The sequence below is a fragment of the Mya arenaria genome, chromosome 5, assembly GCF_026914265.1.
Source record: "Mya arenaria isolate MELC-2E11 chromosome 5, ASM2691426v1".
Classification (NCBI taxonomy): domain Eukaryota; kingdom Metazoa; phylum Mollusca; class Bivalvia; order Myida; family Myidae; genus Mya; species Mya arenaria.
In genome coordinates this window covers 73833841-73842360 of record NC_069126.1, presented here as the reverse complement: position 1 = coordinate 73842360, position 8520 = coordinate 73833841, and positions in this window count along the sequence as shown.

The window sequence follows — 8520 nt, the reverse complement described above, 5'->3', positions numbered from 1 at the left end:
GAACATTTGCTTTCGACATTTATTCATCTCTTTAGAATATTAAAACAATATTATTAATTGTGGTAAATCTTATTTGGGAGTAAGAGTGCATTTTTTAAGGACGTTGTACAACTTAACAATCAGAATACATGTCGAAAACAACATTTAAGTATACTTAAAAAGCAAATAATTGTCTTTAAAAGATATATTATATATATATATATTATTATTATTATTATTATTATTATGGTATAAAAGATGAGGAAGGTTAACGAAAAAGGTTTACAAATCATATTGTTCTTTAAAATAGAACATCGTTAATTAATGTAAAATAACGTATATTTCGTATTATAGATTGAGAGTATTGCCTCAGGGTTTTTTCTTAAACGAATTCCAGACCCTTTTTCCAACGGATCAGAGAAAGGTACTTCTTGGAACAATGCAAACACTTCCTGCCAACTGGCAACACCAACTCTGATCTTCAGCCCATTTGACAACGTCACGGTTGGCATAGCAGGAAACGAATGGGGCATTCCCGAGGGAGAGGAATTCTGGGTCGGATATCACCAGACTACGGTGGTCATGTTGTACATAGGTATGCCAAACATAACTCGAATATTTCAAATATTAGGTATCTGATCAACCGAATACTTGCGCATTCATACAAGCTTAAACGAGATGTTTTTCACCTCGATTGAGCCGGGTAGTTGGTGCCTCTTTCTATCATCTACAGTTTAAAATTCTATATGTCAGTCATCGGTGTTACACAACGACGTTTGGGGTTCTAAATTGTTGCCGGTTTAATTTCCCATGTAGGCGTCTAGACTTATATCATATTTAACATCGCAATGGGGGGGGGGGGGGGGGGGGGGGGGGGTGCGGTGGGGCCAAGCCGTGATGCAGCTGATAGGAGCGGGCAGACTAAAAACTTGATCAAGAACAACTGCATTTTGGGGTCTGAGATCACCGGTTTATGTCTAAATTAATGATTAAAATACAATAATAAATATTCCATATAGCAGCATAAGTCCCCACTCAAAACCACGATTGTCGGTTTTGCCCAAATCTAAACACTGATACCATAAATCGAATTAGCTCAGAAATATTGCATTCAAGTATCATCCCTTATCCAATTCATTTTATCCATAAACAATAACCTTGTCGAACTCCCTCTCCGACAATAATTGGTCCAAATCTCCCAGGTTGTAAGCATAGAAAAAGAAAACAGTTGTACTATAAAGGTGACCGCAAGTCGGTTGTTTTCTTTGGAACAGACCAATCGATTCCACCTTTAGCAATGACCCTACCACTTTAAAGAATACTTATAAAACATCCTTGGAGAATTATGACTTGTGAGAGGGAAAAAAATCAAATATTCAATATAAAAAGCCAATGATTTTATATAGTGTTTGTTATTTTAAGCATATCAGTCACATTGCTACACAATTTTTAAGAAAATTTAAAAGCTAACCTGGTCAATTCAATGCTTGAATTAGGTGTGCATATAAAATTTGTGTATTCAACAGCTATTACATATACACTACACATGCGTGGTCCGACGCCGAGTTGCAAAACGTCATTGCCGAAACGAAATACATGAGTTTGCATGAGCGAGATAAGTTGTTCACAGACTGTTGCTAAAAAAATGTACGTTTATAATCATGGTCAGATGGCAACAGCAGAATGTCACTTGGAGCATATGTTATGCCCAAAATCTTGTACATGCAAAGTATATTTGAACAAGCTTTGCCAGAGATAATTGTTTAAACAATGCGTAAACAAATCTATTTTTTTTATTTTATTCTGTACTTAGCGAAGGCTTGCTGGTTTAAACACATTTGAGTGTCACAAAAATCTTGCTTTTATGTGTCTGTCGGTGTGTTCATAGTATTTGCTTTAACATCTGAAGTCGAGTGGCTCTCATTAAGAACATGGTTATGTTCCTCCAACTTATTGCCACATTCAATTCAATTTGTTTCGTTCGCAAACACATCGGATCTACACCAAAGTCATTAGGCTATATTTACACCTCAACTTCCATTACTTAAATGAACTGCCTTTTGTCAATTGCGTTTATCATCCGGTGAACGCAACATCTTCGGTTATGTTCGGATCGAGAATCATCGCATAACAATATTCATGATTTTTTTCTTTTCATTGTTTTTATTGTGCCAGAAAGTCACGTAAAATAAATCAACATCAATCATCCTTCGAACTCCACACACTTTGACCAGCCCAATTGCGTTCATACCCCGATAATGAAATCCATCCCGCATTTTATTCCTTAAATAATTCTCTACCAAAAGCAGCATTGTCTGTAAAATTAAAGCCGTAGAGTTTTATCTGAATTAATATATTCTGTTGTAAGTGGACTTATATATAGAATTATGCCTTGCCCTATCGAATTATGCCTTGCCCTATATAATTATGATGGGCTTGTTGTATGATACGTTCCCCGTTCATGATGAGTTTTCGGAGAATAGTGCGACGTGATGAGAAAACTATACTATCATAACTTTAAAATGAATCAATGAAAATCAAAGTTTTGGAATTAGATGCGGTTAAATTTGCATTTGATGATGATATTCGTAAAGCCAGAAGGTTAGCAATTTGATACCCCATTCAAAGGCATGTCAATAACGACATGTCATTATTTTATAAATAAAATGTTATGTCACGTTTAAGACTTTTTTGTATTGTCGATTTATCGACTTATCATAAACGTTAATGATATTTTGTATGCAAATTAGATGTATCGCATCGTAATGCCCTAACTACGGCTCAAGGCTGAACAGATACAAATCAATTAATGGAGTAAACAATGATTTGAATCACCTAAGGTAGCTACGCCTATCTGAGCGAGTAAAGTGGTTGGACTATTTGTTTACAATGTGGGGAAATTCTCAACAAATGATATTAATAATAAATGAAAACTACAAGGAATTGCGCAGTAGCCGAACAGTCAACGATGGCCCTATGTAAGGCACAAAACCCAATAGAAACTTAATGACAGAAACAAAACGTACAAAAAAAACATACAGAATATCCATCGCGTTTAATTATTTAATGTTCTTACACTATTTCTGTTAAACTTGTTAAACACTGGACTTGTCCCTGCAGTTTCCACTGAATTGCTGTTTTATCATGTAACGTAATTCTAGTTCATAATCATTTCTGAAATGTGTAACGAGTCGAATTCTTCAGGAAAACAGAATGCCTCATAAAAAACACAATGATTCTTATCGTCACGAATCAACATATGAGAGAGAAAATGTCTGTGAACAATTTTATTCGTGTATTTAGTAAAATTGAAAATGTTTAAATTGACACGTGTTTAGCAGTGTTTGCTATAGAACAAAACACTATCACACAATCTCCTCGTTGTTAAAAATGAGAGTAATATTATTTTAAACTATTTAGATCTACTAATCATTTGGACGAAAAGGTAATGTGTCGAATTGCATTGTTGTTACGGGGTCTGTCGAACATATGGTTTGGTTCTCTTTGCTAACAATTTTCCCGCTATAACACATATCGTGGTCATAACGATCAACCCTCCAGATATCAATGGCAATATAAATCCAGCTCCATATGTGAAGTATGGTTGGTGAACCTTTAATTCATATATCAGCAGGCTTGAAAGTGTACAAATTCCTGAAACAAAATAGATTCATATTTCAATGTTGGTGTATGCCATAATTGCCTGGTTGTTAAGACAGCTTTATAAGTTTTATATGAGTCATTATAGAGTCAGTTTGATTGGTAGATACTAGTACTGTGGATCTATTTGAAATGAAATGAAATGTATATGCAATGAAAATGTAATACAATAAAACAGCCGTTTGTGTTTCACGTTATGAAATATGCTTAAAGCAAACTAGACATTGATACAGTTTTGAAGCCAAACAAATAAGGATTCACCTGCTACGACGCTCTGTATCATACTGATGTAAGGTATGACGTCACAAGATTTTGCACACGTCACATGGAAAATCAAAAGAACTGCTGACGTCACCATTTGCTCTACTGTCACGATTACAAGAATTCGTACAACCAAGAGACTTCGGCCATGTTCTGTTGCAACTACAAATTAAACAATTATTGACATATAGATCACTATTCAGAAGAAGTCATTCGACCGCCTTATCAGCGAGGACACATTTAAATGACTTCAAAAGTCACAAACAGGTAGAACATGACAATTATTCAAAAACAGAAAAATCGTTCAAAACGTTGTAGGTATCAGAAAACGACATAAAGTATCTCCAGTTACTCCCCCACAGTCATAGGCTTTTAAAATCGATCATGCCATTCGATCGTTGATAAGGCGAAGCCATTGACATCAATGATGAATTAAATTAACATCAATTATTTTTAATATTAAAATGAATTAAAAATATCATACGTGGAAGATTTGCATATTAAGTATTTTTACAATGCCCGTAATATTCAATTTCGAGCCATTGGCAAATAACAATAGTGTTATTCATCCTTTCATTTGCAACATAAGGGCTGGGAATTTTTCATGCATTATATATTTATATACATATATTAGTTATATTTTGTGGTACTGTCCATAACCGATAGTGTGTGACACAAAGGCCTACTGATGGTTTCGGGCGATTTTGTTGGTAATAAACTAGTTTTGCTTTTATGTCGGTTTTACGAACTGTGTATTTGTTGTGACAGTTACTAATTTACTGGTAACTAGTTTTATCGTTTGTTGTTCTAAAACCGAAAAACCTGCATACAGAAGCTCCATCATGTTGTTGAAGATGTATACAAAACCATGAATTTATTACTTCAAGCAAAACATTCAAAAGCAGAACTCCAACCCGCGAAACCCTTGAAACCAAAACTGAAATTGGAATCATGAAACGCCATTAGTATAATCTATAGTAAAACAGAACTTAGTTTTGTCATTGACTATATTATACTAATAACTATACTATAAATCGATAGTTTACCATCTTCATTTAAGGAGTTGCACTCCTCAGTTTCTTTAACTTTATAACAGACTTGGAATAAATTTGTCCACAGTTTTCCATCGTTGGTTTCCAATACTTCCCAAACGTTTAATCCTTGTAAAGATAAAATATCCAGAATCACTGCGACTACAGACAAGCAAAATGCCAATATATAAAATCTGCAATACGTGTACATCTTGTCATTGTCTTAACATGTCTCACTATTTTATAGATATCCGCAATATTGTAAGTAACAATCAGTTTCCCGAATACCAAATGATCATCAGAACTTTTCATTTTCAATTATCTATGATTGAAGCAAATCAATACTGTCTAAAGTTTGAGCAAATAATTGTATTCAATTAATTTTAAAATGGAACAAGTGTAAATTAATAAGTTGATCGACTTGTTTGTTCACTAATCTGATTTTTCCATGAAATCAGAAAAGATAATTGATCTCTAATTGAAAATTGTTTAAGCGATTGTTCCAGAATGGTCAGATTAGCTGTGGCATTAAGTGCTTCAATCGGAAAACTTTGACCGTTTTCCACCGACAACAACAGCGGATGTATGCCGTAACATTAGTATATACTAGTAGTAGAAGTAGTTCGCAAAACAAATGATAATACTATGTGTAATTTGTATCTCTAAGTTCAAACTGATTTCAAAGCATAACAAAATAAAAGTCCTAGAGGAAAGTCTGATAAATTAGAATGACTACGCGATATATTTGCAGCGTAGATAAAATGTAAATACTTCTGACGTTGTAAACTGTCCATATGCATCCTTGGTTGTTTTCGAAGAATGGCCGAGGAGTTCCGAATGGAAATGCTTGTCTCTGTAATGTCAATTTTATTACAAAACAGCTAGTTGGCCATGTGTAGTGTTCCATTTGGGTGTTCTCTTCTTCTCGCCACACTTGAATATGAAATATACCGGAGATGGTCATACCCACCTAATTTCCTACTTGTTTTATTCACTATATTGACTTACGTGCGCACGTAGCACTGTTTGGGAGCTTTGATAACAATCATGTAAATTACATCAGTGATTTCAAATTGATACCACATTGACGCCACATTTATGCCACATTGACGCAACATTGATTCCACATTGATGCCATATTTACGCCACATTGACGCCACATTGATGCCACGCTGACGACACATTGACGCCATATCGACGACACATTGACGACACATTGACGCCACAATGACGCCACATTGATGCCACATTGACGCCACATTGACGCCACACTGATGCCGCATTGACGCCACATTAACGCCGCCACATTGACGCCACATTGACGCCACATTCATGCCACATTGACGCCACATTGACGCCACATTGATGCCATATTGACGCCACATTGACGCCACATTGACGCCGCATTGACACCACATTGATGCCACATTGGTGCCAATGCAATGTTTTATCAGTATACAATTGCATGTACAGGGGAAATTAAGCAGATAATCACTGCTATTGTAACTTGAGCCAGTTATCTCGAAGTGCTTAATGAAAAGCTGAAACAAATGCTGTTATGGCATTGCTCAACCCATCTACACGAGATGCGTGTATGTGTTAATGTATGTTTAACATGAAAGAACAATGACATACATAATTTAACCTGAATAAATAAATCTCATGCTTCATTTTAGGTTGTATAGAATATGTAGAGAACGACCGTTGGGTGGAGGTAGCGCTTATCACACAGATGGATCTAGGAGAGTGTTATACGGCCTGTGAGCATCATGACGTCATAGCAATGACGGTAAGCTTTACACAAAGGCAAATGTTGTACACCCAACGATTGGCATGCCGTTATAGCAAAAATGGTAAGGCGAGGACATATGGCTGCCCATTTAGGTGAATCTTATTTAATGTTATATTAATATACGACCGGCGACCGGCATGGACTCATAGCGATATCGGCAAGGATCATTACATTGACAACTATTGATAAAGTATAGAGAAAGTAACGAGAACAATCGTTGGCTGTAGAGCCTTGAAGCTAGGTGAATCTTAGAACATGTTATACTGCATGGGAATATCATTGCGTCAGGGCGGTAATATTAAGTCTTGTTAGGTAGACATGTCTATTATATAAAGAAGACGAAGCACTTTACATACAGATAATCTTAGGGAATGTTATACGGCCTGTGAGAAGCATATCGATAATGATAATATTGATATAACGTGCTTTAGAAACAAATTAACGTCAAACTGTGTAGTCCCACGACGTTATAACACTTATGGTAAGTATCCGGGTCGGATTTATAGTAGTTAGTGAACGGTCCTTAGTTGGGGTGGCGCTCGGCACATACTAGACCTAGTGGTTGATTATTGGAATGTGATTTACGGCCTATAAACAACACGGCGTCATCGTAATAATGGTAAGGATTGGAGGGATATAGGGATGAGGTGAGAATGTATTACGACCTATAAACAACACGGCGTCATCGTAATAATGTTAAGGATTGGAGGGATATAGGGATGAGGTGAGAATGTATTACGGCCTATGAACAACACGGCGTCATCGTAATAATGGTAAGGATTGAAGGGATATAGGGATGAGGTGAGAATGTATTACGACCTATGAACAACACGGCGTCATCGTAATAATGGTAAGGATTGGAGGGATATAGAGATGAGGTGAGAATGTATTACGGCCTATGAACAACACGGCGTCATCGTAATAATGGTAAGGATTGGAGGGATATAGGGATGAGGTGAAAATGTATTACGACCTATAAACAACACGGCGTCATCGTAATAATGGTAAGGATTGGAGGGATATAGGGATGAGGTGAGAATGTATTACGGCCTATGAACAACACGGCGTCATCGTAATAATGGTAAGGATTGGAGGGATATAGAGACGAGTTGAGAATGTATTACGACCTATGAACAACACGGCGTCATCGTAATAATGGTAAGGATTGGAGGGATATAGGGATGAGGTGAGAATGTATTACGACCTATGAACAACACGGCGTCATCGTAATAATGGTAAGGATTGGAGGGATATAGGGATGAGGTGAGAATGTATTACGACCTATGAACAACACCACCTCATCGTAATAATGGTAAGGATTGGAGGGATATAGGGATGAGGTGAGAATGTATTACGACCTATGAACAACACGGCGTCATCGTAATAATGGTAAGGATTGGAGGGATATAGGGATGAGGTGAGAATGTATTACGACCTATGAACAACACGGCGTCATCGTAATAATGGTATGGATTGGCGGGATAAAGGGATGAGGTGAGAATGTATTACGGCCTATGAACAACACGGCGTCATCGTAATAATGGTAAGGATTGGAGGGATATAGGGATGAGGTGAGAATGTATTACGACCTATAAACAACACGGCGTCATCGTAATAATGGTAAGGATTGGAGGGATATAGAGATGAGGTGAGAATGTATTACGGCCTATGAACAACACGGCGTCATCGTAATAATGGTAAGGATTGGAGGGATATAGGGATGAGGTGAGAATGTATTACGACCTATAAACAACACGGCGTCATCGTAATAATGGTAAGGATTGGAGGGATATAGAG